This window comes from Sminthopsis crassicaudata, chromosome 1 (assembly GCF_048593235.1).
Source record: "Sminthopsis crassicaudata isolate SCR6 chromosome 1, ASM4859323v1, whole genome shotgun sequence".
Taxonomy (NCBI): Eukaryota; Metazoa; Chordata; class Mammalia; order Dasyuromorphia; family Dasyuridae; genus Sminthopsis; species Sminthopsis crassicaudata.
Window position 1 is genome coordinate 565,163,173 of NC_133617.1, and position 13,831 is coordinate 565,177,003.

General features: G+C 31.8%; 1 long non-coding RNA gene across 1 annotated transcript in view; it reads left to right on the top strand.

Moving 5' to 3' along the window:
- The window catches only part of LOC141550967 (uncharacterized), a 195,418-nt gene that overhangs the window by 124,574 nt on the left and 57,013 nt on the right, over positions 1–13,831 (top strand). The gene's annotated exons all lie outside the window — the stretch shown is intronic.

A 13,831-nucleotide genomic window follows, 5' to 3' on the forward strand; every position in this document is an offset into this window, starting at 1 on the left:
TTCATCTCCTCATTGATATCTAATTTGTTCTCTATTTCCTATGATCTTATTCATCACTTACATTTCCTTTTCTCTTTCCTTCTTCATGGAAATTCCTTCTTTTCCTCATTTCTTTTTGTCTTTTCATCTTATTGTTGAATTCACCACTAGTCCTATTTTGCATTCTTTCACTGGGGCCTTCTCTAAAGTTATTGTTGTCCAATACAACTGAGTCAAGTCCCAATCATTCAATTATGTCTGACTTTGTAATCCCATGGACCAACATGCTAATACTGAACATAGGGGTTTTTTTTTGGCAAAGATACTAGACTAGTTTCCCATTTCCTTCTTTAGCTCATTTTACAGGTGAGGAAATAGACAAATATAGCTAATAAGTACTTGGGCTGGATTTGAACCCAGGAAAATAAGACTTCCTGACTCCAGGCCCATCACTCCATTCACTTGTATTACCTTAGCAGCCCCAGTGAGCCATGGTACTCTCTTTGAAAACTATTGGACTAGATATTTTCTAAGATCCCATTCCAATTCTAAATCTTTCTTCGCTTCTTGAGTTTGTGATTTGTTTGAAGTTATAATAGAAAGGAGAAAGTCAAAAAGTAGAAAGAAGACAGCAAAAGTTTTTGTAGTATTATGTTATCAGAGGCACTATAAAATACTACTGCTGCTGCTGTTGCTGTTGTTGCTGTTGCTGCTGCTGCTGGTACTGCCACTACCATTATTATTAAATGGACTTTGCTGACTTCAATATCTCAAAGATTCATGATTTTAAGGGCATTTCTACTGTTGATATAGATTGAACTTTACCAAACTTCTAAACTTAATTTGGCTAAGTGAAACTAGATCTACTCAATCTTATGATCTATTAGCAAATGAAGAGCACTTTTACCTATGATAAAGCATCAAAGTAGAACTATCATGAGGTTATAAAATAGAGAGCTAATATTTAAGAGGTTGTGTTAGCACAATCGGAAGGTCAGGGCCATTGAACTATGGAAAGCAGTAGCTCTTCTGGTCAATAGATTGAATAAGGGATTCACATTTTTTAAAATTCTGAGGCTTCCTGAAGATAGTAGGGAAAAAAAACCCCAGAGACATCAAGAATCTCTAAATGAGTGCTTCCAAAATAACTTATACTAGTAATAGTATAAAGGTCTTAGGAGTAAAAACAAGTAAACCAGGTGAAACCTCTTCATGGTTAAAGTCTATAGCTTCAGAGGGTTGGAGGAATGAGGTCTAGTTTTTCTTTTTCCCTTTCTCTTATATCGGTGTTTGTGTTCCTTTGTCTTGTCTAGGTCTCTGGGGGACATCATGTGCTTCAGGCTGAGCTGCAGGCTAAATTTCTCCAGCTGTTTGGGATGCCTGAGGAAGCAGACAATATGATCTGAAAAGGATTTTTCACTGTCTTTTTCCCCTTGTTATTACACTCAATCAGATTTGATATCAGACCATCCTGGAAAATCTGGGGCTAGCAGTCAGAACCAGGGTATATTTGGGAAAAGAGCTATTAGTTCATTTTACAATGAAAAATAATTTTAGGTGGAGACTTATTTGAGAAAGCAAAAATTAATGTTGGTTGCTTATTGGGTGGTGGCTTCATGGAAGAGCATAACCTTCTTAGATATCTTATAGGATATTCTGGTTAAAGCTAAATGAATTATTTTTTCAATAATATATTTCGACTTAATTATAAGCTTGCAAAATGCAGAGAGAACCTGGGTACAGTCTTGTTCATTGCTATCCTTTCCATTTTTACCATCCAGTTAAGTAGACAAAACAAACATATATTAAAAAGTAGAAAAAGTTGATCTAGATAACCTAACATTTGAAATATTAAGGAGCAATGCAAAAAATAATATGATTGAGGGTCAAAGTAAGTGGCATGAATAATAAATGCAAAAGTGACATTTATCTTTGAATAGTTCTTTAGCTTCTAAATTTAGAGAGTGAATTAATAGAAATTCATTGTTTTTGTTTGTCGGAATATTTGCAGATCTTGATTCATCATTGAATATGTTAATAATCCCTCTAAACTTCATGTTATCTGAAAATTGTATTAGCATGTCATCTATCTTTATCCAATTAACTAAAAAAAAACCAAAAAACAAAAAACTGTCTAACAGAACAGAGACAAGGACAAAGCCTTGGGGACATTCCACTATTGGTAAAATAGAAGGAATACAGAATTTAGAGTAAGAGGACCAAAGTTCAAATGTTGACTTTGCTACTTATTTTCTTATGTCACCTTTGGTAAATAATTTCCTTTCTCTGTTCTGGTCCTTCATTTTAAAGTGAAAGGTTTGACTTAATCCGTGTTAAGTTCTAGGTAATGTGAAATCTCGTTATTCTATGATTCTTTAAGTATACTGAAATGCTTGAAGAAGGCTACTTTGTAAAGAAAATAAAATATTTGAAATTATTTTTTTCTTATATTTTTTTCTTTCCATATCCAATTAAGTGTCTTTCAAATTCATCACCTTAGTACTTTCCTCATCTAACACTTCTTGTCTCCTATTAAAACAGTTTGGCCAAACTAGATGATACTTTCTGATCTAGTTTTTTCTTACTATGCCTTATGCCTGAAATTCCCTCTTTTTGTCATCTCTACCTCTTGAAATCCCATTTACTCTTCAAAGTATCAAATTTTCAATTGTTTGGGCATGTATACATATATTGTATTTAACTTATACTTTAACATATTTAACATGTATTGGTCAACCTTCCATCAGGGGGAAGGAGTGAGGGGGAAGGAAGGGAAAAGTTGAAACAAAAGGTTTTGCAATTGCCAATGCTGAAAAATTGCCCATGCATATATCTTGTAAATAAAAATTTATAATAATAAAAAAACCCAAAGTATCAAATTTTCTTTCTTTCTTGAGATCTTTCCTAGTCCTTCCTCCATTCTCATTGAGATGTACCTAAGAAATGTGGTGACTTTACCATTGGCACGAAAATAGGACAACTACTTCCAGATTCATTCAACTCTTCTTGATCTTGCTCTTGGGATGATTGAACATATTATGACTGGCATAATGGGAGTGAAAAAGACTTGAAAGAGAATTTTTGAATCCTAAATCAAATATCAATGTAAAATCAGGAAGGAGAGTTATTGAAAGTCTTTTGAAAGCAGGTTCAACTAATACAGTTTTTCTTGCTTGTTGAGTCACAAAAGAGCAAAAGTAAGTAAGCCTTGAGGCTATGACCTAAAAGAGAAGACACTACCTGCAGTGGAATATACTGCTTTGCTTCTGAAGACCAGTAGATGACAGCACAAAGCAGAAGAGAACTTGTGGGAGTGATGGGGAGAGGGAAGGGAAGGTGTCGCCCACCTGTGGGTGACCAATAGATGGCAGCATAGTAGAGAGTACATCCCAGAAGAATAATAGTCTGGATAACTGGAGGAGCAACAAATGGCAGAATTGGAAGAGGGATTTTAGTTGGGATATAGCTACCACAGCTGGAATTGCATGGTCAATGTGTGTTCCATATGAGATCTCTTTTATGCACGTTTTTCTCTCTTATCAGATGTGGGAATCTGTGGATGTGTGCCTATGTATATGAACAGAGTTTTCCTTGTCAGGTATATTTGCCATGAATATTCATAGTCATATTTCTTGAATATCTTTATTTTGATATGATGAAGTCTTCTGTTTGATCAAATAAAGGAAATGTTATTAAGAACTTGAGCTTTAGTTCTGAGTGGAAATTTAAGTGCCTAAATTTCCTTGAACTTTGAGTAGATATTTAAATGAGTCTAAAAATAAGGAGACCCTGAACTACATATATCTTTACCCCTTTCTTATTCTATTATTATATTCTGCATTATAATTATTAAATAAAAATTAATATTTCATATTTCCATTATTAGATTGAAAACTTCACGAGATAGAAAGATGTTTTAACTATCTTTGAATGTCATTCAGCACTACTAAAGAATATATTACATATCTTACAACAGAAGCAGAATCATTTCTCTTTTTATATGCTTTCCCCTTTGGCTATCTTATCTACTTCCATGATGACACTTCCAGATATCCTAGGCAAGTCAATTTACCTTCTGGGCTTTCTTTTCTTCATCTGTAAATGAGATTTGATGAGATGGCTTCTAAAGTCTCTTCCAGCTCTAAAACTATGATTTTATCTTTCTTTTAATTTTTTTTTCATTTTTTTATTATTATAGCTTTTTATTTACAAAACATATGCATGGGTAATTTTTCAACACCAACCCTTGCAAAACCTTCTGTTCCAAATTTTTCCCCCCCACTCCTTTCTCTAGATGACAGGTATTCCAATACATCTTTAAATATATATTAAATCCAATATATGGATAGATATCCATATAATTATCTTGCTGCACAAGAAAAATCAGATCTACAAAGAAAAAAAAAAACCTGAGAAGGAAAACAAAAATGCAAGCAAACAACAACAGAAAGAGTAAAAATGCAATGTTGTGGTCCACACTCAGTTCCCATAGTCCTCTCCCTGGGTGTAGATGGCACTCTTCATTACTGAAAAATTGGAACTGGTCTGAATCAATTCATTGTTGAAGAAAGCCACATCCCTCAGAATTGATCATTATATAATCTTGTTGTTGCCATATACAATGATCTCTTGGTTCTGCTCATTTCATTCAGCATCAGTTCATGTAGGTCTCTCCAGGCCTCTCTGAAATCATCCTATTAGTCATTTCTTACAGAACAATAATAACATTCATATACGGCAATTTATTCAGCCATTCTCCAATTGATGGGCATCCATTCAGTTTCCAGTTTCTAGCTACTACAAAAAGGGCTGCCACAAACATTTTTGCGCATGTGGGTCCCTTTCCCTCCTTTAAGATCTCTTTGGGATATAAGTCCAGTAGTAACACTGCTGAGTCAAAGGGTATGCAGTTTGATAACTGTTTGAGCATACTTCTAAATTGCTCTACAGAATGGTTGAATCCATTCACAACTCCACCAACAATGTATCAGTGTCCCAGTTTTTCCATATCCCCTCCAACATTCATCATTATAGGATTTTATTTTTTGAGTTGAAAAGTAGTGTTTTAAAAAGATTTATCTGTTTATATAATTCATGACAGATTGAAATGGGAAAGGACAAGAAGCAGGATGGAGTAGTTGGGAAGAAAGTACAAATAATGAAGAAATGGATTATGATAGTGGACATGGGGATGGATATGAAAAGATGTATATGAAAGTCATTTCAAGGAAAACTGGACAGAATCTCATAATTGGTTATTGGATGAAAGTTAAAAAACAAAACTGCTACAAAGTTTTGAGCCAGAATACTTAGAATAATAGATAGTATCACTAATGGAACAAGGGTTTAATTTGGGATAGAAGAGTGAGAAGACCTATTTTTGACATGATGAGTTTCATTTGATGGTATGTGATCCAAAAGGAAATATGCAGTAGACAGTTGGCAATAAGGGACTGCATCTCAAGTGAAAGATTAGAGAAGGAGATGCAAATTGGAGGAGCTTCAAGAATGATATGATAGTCTGAAACTTGAGAATCATTTCACTGAGGAAAAGGGTATAGAAAACATGAAGAACAAGAGGATTGAAAGGAAAAGAAGGTAAAGGAGAAAGTCACTGATATGGGAAGAAATTTCAGTTTTGCAGAAAACAATGAGAAGGGGCATGGTTTACAATATTAACTGCTTATAGACAGGTAAGATAAAATGGTAGAGGAAAATCAATATAGATTTTCTAACATGGAATTTCAATAGAGTATGGCTTTTTTTTGGAGGGGGGGGTCAAGGGTACTTCACTAAAGGACTCATTTGTATTTTGGATCATAGAAACCATGTAATCCAACTTTTTATTTTACAGGTGATGAGATCATGACCCAGAAAGTTAATGGGCTTGCACAAGGTCATTTTGGAAACACAAATAGTATCAAGGTTGGGATTTGGATCCAGGTTTTCTGATTGAGAGCTGGTTCTTTTTCCTCTATCCCCTTCTGCTGCCTCTTAAAGGTCTTTGATATAATATCCAACAAGAAGGCAGTTTCAGTTTGTCAAATTCTGTTAATTTTATATATATGTATACACATACATATATGTGTATTATATTAATTATATAGAGAGAATTAAAAGGATATATATAACTCAAATCCTAAGCACAGTCAGTTAGTCTATCAATGATATTCAAGCAACTTTTCCTAGCATAGAAATTACTTTCTATGTCACCTAATTATTATAGACTGCTTTGATGAGGGTTTTTTCCTTTTAAATTATGCTGATCAAAAAACTTGTTTCAATACCATAAGGATATATTATTTCATCAATGTGGCCATATCCTGTGAGTATATTTGAAAATTTCCCCATATATATAGTAGACAGAACCTTTGAGAACCCAGAATCACCTCTAAAGCATGGTGAAATGTCAGAATAAAACTGCAGTGAAGGATCAGAAACAATGCACAAAAATGATGCTAAATTTTCTCATAAATCTTGTAATTACAAATGTATAAGTGGACATTTCCTGTAATTTTCAATGTCAAGATGCTATTAAATATTTACTAAGAAAAAGAACTTTAAGGTATTGTTTTAAGAGGAATTTTGTAATGTTATAAATTTCTGAACATGTAGGAATTGATATGGAAAAGACAAAATGGTTCCTCATCATAAAGTTTGTCCAGAGTCTCACGAATGATTAGTGTGTCCCTAGTAGTAATAGAGAAACAAAAGATACATAGGTAACAGAGATAGCATATATGTAATACTTTTTGAAAATGAATTTTGACAGAAAAAAAGTTGGAGAAAACCTGGATAACAGATGCATAGGAAAGCAAAATAGGTAAAAACTGGGATAGCTAGATGGTCTGCACCAACCTTGAAGTCAGGAAGACCTAAGGTCAAAACTGGCCTTAATACTTCCTAGGTGTGTGACCCTGCACAAGTCACTTGACCCTAATTGCCTCAGCTAAAACAAAATCAAGTGAAAGTTCCCCCTCCCAAGATTCAGGATATCTATGTGTGTTTGAAAACAAGTAAAGAGGCTGTGGAGATGAAAGATGGAAGACATTATAGAGGGAGGGGGAAGACTGGAAGCAAGGCATTTGAGAAACCAGAAAAGATATAATGTGAAAGGATAGTGCTAGAGAAGATAAAATCAATTTTTATTCTGAGATTACAGGAAATCAATTAATCAAGAATTATTTATTAGGCACCTACTGTATGCTAGGCACAGTGGATATAAATATAAAAAAGGGAGAGATAGTAAAAGAGGGGAGAAATTGGTCAGAAAATAGAATAGAGCAAAAATGCTATGGGCATGCTAGTAATGGCTAATTTGGGGGGTGGAGTAGATGATTATTAGTGGAATAAAGGAATAAATTAGAATGAGACAATAATATGAATATAAAAATTTTGAGGATAACATTTGCTAAGGAAGGGAGAAGGGCAGGGGAAATAAAAAAGAATATAAACCACATAAAAATTATTTTCTTCTCTTTAAATCTTTATCCATGACTTAGCTTCACCCCTAAAGTAGCAAGGTAGAAGACCTACAGGACTTTTAAACAAATGTTTACCGTGTTGCTAAAGCCCTTTGTCCCATTAAAGTCTAAAATCACTGACAGTTTAGGGGAATGAAGAAATCACATCAGAGAAAAATCAGGCAAATTGTACATTTAAAAATCTTTGATTTATTAAAGGAATCAAACTTCTTAGACTATACCAACCCTGGAAATTATATGTCAGCAAAATAAACTATATGCAGTCTAAGTTACTTCAATTTCTACAATCTAGTCACCCAACAGTGAGCTTTTGATAATGGTTTTGATAGCAGACTGTACATTTTAACAACATCTGAAAAATATCTCTCCTATTACTTCTGTATTTCTCGAAGGGAATGCATGTTACAGGAAATAAACATTCAGGAAGGTTCAGGGAAGAATGAAATTGTGTATATGGTTTTTAATTAAAACAAGTTTTGCTTCTTAAGAACTTGTGATAACCTTCAAAAGAGTCAGGGAAAGGAAGCACACACATACAAATGTGAATAAAAGAACACACTCCTGGTTGTTTCCCTGTGGAGAAGCCATTCTCATTAGTTAGTAAAGATAAGAAGAGAAATAATGGATTTAAATTTGAACAAGAAACATTCAAAAGAGTCAAGAAAAACTGAACAGTAAGATCAACTAGGGAATGAAACCAATTTCTGGAAGAGATGATGGGATCAAAATCAATTGAAATTTTTCTGTTGGAGTTTGACAAACTCTTAAGTGAAAAAAAACAAGAGAGGTTTGGGAAACACAAGACAATTGCAGTGAGTTAGTAGACAAGTTCATCCACTTAGAAACTTTTCCAGACCTTGGTTGGGGAGGAGCATCAACTAGAGTACTAAAAATCTCTAGAGATAGTCAATCTCTCATAAAAGAGAGCAAAAGTAAGCAGAAAGAAGCATGTATAGACTCACTCTCATATACCTCTTGTGATTTCCCCCCCCCCCATACTATATGAAGAGAGCATGAAGGCAGCAATGTAGATGTGAGGGACAGATAGCATACATGGCTGTGGGTCTGGATTGTATCTTCTTTTGTATGAACAAGCTTGCACACTCTTTAGATAAGCTTTTGACAGTAATTGCAGTTACCTTTCATTTCTTTATTAATTTTATTTATCAATTTCTTTAATATCTTTAATTTCCTTTGCAGTCAATATAGTGATGGCTACCTACTGACCATGAAACTAGATACATAGCTCTTCCTAGGGTTCAAAACACAAATAAATTCTCCTTATTCTAGAGAATTGGGCCACTGCTTGATCTATTAGGACTTCATGCCCAGGAGAGATACAACAACCCCAGAAAGCATAGGGTTGAAGATGGGCTATATCTAATTTCTTCCAATTAAAAAAAAAAAAGGTTTTGAATTTTAAAAACATTGAATCTATCAATTAAAAAATAAAAAAGCAGAATCAGTATTGCATATGACAATTTGAATAATTACATATAGTTTCCAAATTATTTTAACTTTAACTTGATAGTAACAAAATTATCCTGTGTCCCTTTCTGTTCTTCTACTTTATGCTGCATATTTCTAGTGTCTCCCTGATATTCTTTGCCTTCTTCTTTTTTCTATGTATTACTATTTTTAATTATATTACAAACATTTACAGATTATCTTTACTTTATGAGAGAGCTTATATAACAAAATAAAATGGACAATATAGTGGCTAATCTGAAAGTGTATGCAATGTTCTACATTTGCAGTTCTCTACTTAAATTTTTTTTTTCATTTACAGAAATATATTTTCTCTTTCTCCTACTTCCCTCCACTGGAAAAAAAAGACAATTCCTCCCCCCAAAAAATTTCTTGTAACAAATTTTCATATACAAACAAAACTAATTTCCTGAATATCTGCATGCAAAAATATATCTCATTCTACTTTATATATTTTTCATCTCTTTCTTAGGTAGTGAATAGCATATTTCATCAATGGTTCTTTGGGATTATGAATAGTCATTTGCATTGAGTATAGTGCTTACAGTTTTAAAAGCTGTCTTTATAGAATTATTGTTATTGTAATGTGTTCTAATTTTCTTCATTTTTCTTCATCAATTTGTCAAAGTCTTCAATTTGTTTTTTTTTGGTTTTTTTGGTTTTACAATATAGATAGAAGAGTACAAATGGTTTTTCTGGTTTTGCTTATTTCATTCTGCATCAATGCATACAAGTCTTTTCATGTGTCTTTGAAATAATTTATTTCCTTATTTCTAAGAGTATAAAAGTATTCCACTACATTCTACATTCATGTATCACAACTTATCACCCATTCCTCAATTGATGGGCATTGCTTCTTTTTGTTTCCATGTTGTTGCTAATACCAAAAGAGCTGCTATAAATATTTTTGTACATATAATATCTTTTAATATGTTTTTGATCTTTTGGGCCTAGGAATATTATACCTAAGTTAAAGAGAATGCATTGGTTGTAACTTTTTGTGCATCGTTCCAAATTGCTTTCCAGAACAGTTGTACTTACTTATAAGAACACAAATAGTCTATTAATTTTTCCATAACACTTCTACCATTCATCAATTTTCTTTTCTGATACCTATGCCAATTTTATGGATGTGCTGTAGAATCTCAGAATTCCTTTAATTTATATTTCTTTAATTAGTAATGATATGGAACAGTTTTTTTTTATATATAGCTATAGATAGACTTGTTTTTTTCCATTGAGAATTTGTTTGCTTAGACCATCTGTCAACTGAAGAATGACTCATATTCTTAATAAATTTGAATCAAATATATAACTTGGAAATGAGACCTTTAGAATTCCTGAAAATCAAAGAAGAGATTAACAAAATTGAAAATAGAAAAATTAAATTAAAGTGGGACCTTTTAAAGGAAAATAAGATAAACTGTTACCTAATTTGATTAAAGTAAAAGAAAACAAAATTACTAATAAAGGATACTATTAGAAACAATTTTGTTCAGTCATGTATCATCAACAAAACCAACTTAAATAAAATAAATAAATATTTACCAAAATAAAAAAAATCCAAATTAGTAGAACAATAGAGAGTTTAAGCAACCTGATTTCAGAGGGGAAAAAAATGTTTTTAAAGAATTAAAAAACTCACTAGAAACATTATTTCATTGGTGAATTCTATTAAACCCTCAAAGAACAATTAATTCAAATAGTAATACTCTGCAGAAGAATAAATCCTACCTAATTTCGTCTATGGCATAGATACAGATTTTATACTTAAGTTAGGAAATAGAGTAGGAAAATTAACCATAATCAAAACTGTAAACCAATATCTCTATTGAATGTTGATGCAAAAAATTAAATAAAATATTAGCAGAGATTAAAACAACATATTACAATGATTGTACTATGACCAGGTTGGATTTATAACAGGACTGAAGGATTGCTTTGATATTAAAAATGATAAACTAACCATATTTATAATAGAATGAACCAAAAATATGATGCAGAAAAAGTGTTTGACAAAACACAACATCCTTTTTTTGTTTAAAAAATATGAAAATGGAATTTAATGTTCCTTTCCATAAAATGATAAATAGTATCTCTCTAAAACCAAAAGCTACTATTATATATGTTATAAACTAGAACCCTTTTCAGTAAAATTAGGGGTAAAATAAGAATGTTCCTCATCACCGCTTCTGTTTCTATGTATTACTATCACCAACTTTCCAAATTCTCCATCATAATTTTCCCTCCTGAAAATGAAACTCCTTCTTTGTATGAGCAAGTATAGTCAAAATAAGACTACACATTAGACATGTTGGGGAATGTAGGTCTCATTTTGCATATCTAGTCCATCACTTATATGCCCAGAGATGGGAATATTTTACCTATTCCAGCAGCTGCATGGTCAGTACAGAGAATTCCCCCCTGTTTCCATTAATCTGGAAGCTGATGATATCATTTTCCAGGCTGTTTTCCACTCTGCTTCCATCTGCTGGTTCTCTGCTAAACCATTGCTATCATAATTGAAGCTGATAGGTGGGTACTTGCAGCTTGGTTTTGTATGTGCATAGCCCAAAGCTCCAGGCTATTTTATCTGTTTTGTGATTCTCACTTGTATCTATATCTAACCAGCACAGAAAATCATTCCTCAGTCAATACCAGCTAAGCTTAGGAAGAAAAGAGTAAAGTGTCTTTTTACATCCTTTTGCTTTCCTCCAGTGTCAACTCTTTGAGCTCATTTTGCTATAAGAGTTGAGGTAAATACATGCCTTTTATCGATCATAGACCATAGGATCATAGATTTGTAGCTAGAATGGATCTTAGTGGTTATCTGGTATAATGCTTTCATTTTGTAGATAGGAAACCATTCTCTTTAAGGAGATGGGTAGCATTCTTCATCATGGTGGTTGGTCATTGTATTGATCAGAGCTCCTAAATCTTTCAAAATTGTTTTTTGTTTGTTTTTTACAATGCCAATGTCTTTATATAAATTGTTCTGGTTTTGCTTACTTTACTATATATAAGTCTATAGAAATCATTCCAAATTTTTCTTTGCTTTACTTCTTATAGAACAATAGCATTCCCATTATATTCCTGTATCATAATTTATTTACCATACCCCATTTGAAGGGCAACCCCTTAGTACTACAAGAGGAGCTATTAAGATTTTTTTTTTTTTTTTTTGGTATCAAATCAAAGATTTTTCCCCACTTAACTTTCTTCTTTATAAACTTAGCTGGATTGAACTTATTTGTGAAAAGCTTTTTAAATTTTATATAATCAAATTTGTCCATTTTATCTCTATTCTTTCTTTAATCATTAACTGTCTTTTCTTCATTCATTAATTTTCCCTCTTTCATTGTTCTTTTAATTTGCTTATGATATGAACTTTTATGTCTAGGTCATATATCCATCTGGAGCTTACTTGATATATAGTGTAAGGGGTCTAAATTTAATTTCTTCCAGACTGCTTCCTACTTTTCCTAGAAGTTTTTTTTGTCAAGAAGTAAGTCCTTCCACAAAAATCGGGACCTATCAGATAGTATGTTGTACTTGTATGTTATATATATACCTATCCTGTACTACTGGTTAATATCTTTTTTTTTTTTTTTTTTTTTTTTTTTTTAATAAATCCAGTCCCAGGTAATTTCTAATGACTACTGCTTTAGAATATAGTTTGAAATCTGGTACTTCTAGACTGCCTTCTTTCCCATATTTTTTCATAATTTCTCAGAGGATTCTTTACCTCTAGTTTTTCCATTTAAATTTTGTTATTGTTTTTCTAGTTCTCTAAAATAATGTCCTGGTATAAAAGGAAATTAATTTAGTTAGTATTGTAATTTTTTTATATTCACTTGTTCTATCACAGAATAATTAATATTTTTCCAATTATATATTGTCTATATTTCTGGGACTATGTTTCAGTTTTATTTACATATTTCCTGTATATATTTTGGTAGATAAACTCCAATTTTTAAAAGTATATTCTACATTCATTTAAAAAATTTCTCTTTTTTTTAATCTTTCTGCTGCATTTTGTTGATAATATGCGAAAATGAAGATATTTTATATGTGAATTTGTTTTATATCCTACAATTTTGCTGGTTATTTATTATTTCAATTAACTTTTTAATTGTCTTTCTAGGTTTCTTTAAATACATTGTAAATTTATCTATAAAAAGCAATAAATTTGTTTCCTCTTTACCTATACTCATTACCTCAATTTCTTTTTCTTATCTTATTGCTAAAGCTAGTATATTCTAGCAATATCAAATAATAGTGGTGACAATGGATGCCTCATATTACCCCTGATCTTACTAGAAAGGACTCTATTTTATCCTCATTACATATAATACTGATTCTTGAGTTTAAACACATACAATTTATGATGTTAAGAAAAGATCTATTTATTTTTATATTTTCTAATGTCTTAACCAGAAATTGATATAATATTTTGTCAAAAGCTTTTTCGGTACAAATTGACATATTCATACAATTTTTGTTATTTCTTGTTATTAATAGAGTTGATCCTGTTCATAGTTTTCCTAAAATAAAACCAATCTATTTCAAATTAAGCTTGGTCATGCTATACAATATTTATGTGTTACTATATATAGTCTTTCTTTTAATATTTTATTTTTTGCATCAGTGTTAATTAGTGTTATTGGTGTACTCTTTTCTTTTTTTTTCTGTTTTTGACTTTAATTATATCAAGATGATATTTATCTAATTGAATGTATTTGGTTGGATCTTTATTTTGCTGTGTTTATGAATTATAACACCAGAATTAACTGTTTGATAGAATTCTTTCATCTATCAATTGTTATTTTTTCTTCTTCATCTGCATTTTTCATTTATCACTTATTGAGTTTATCTTTCTA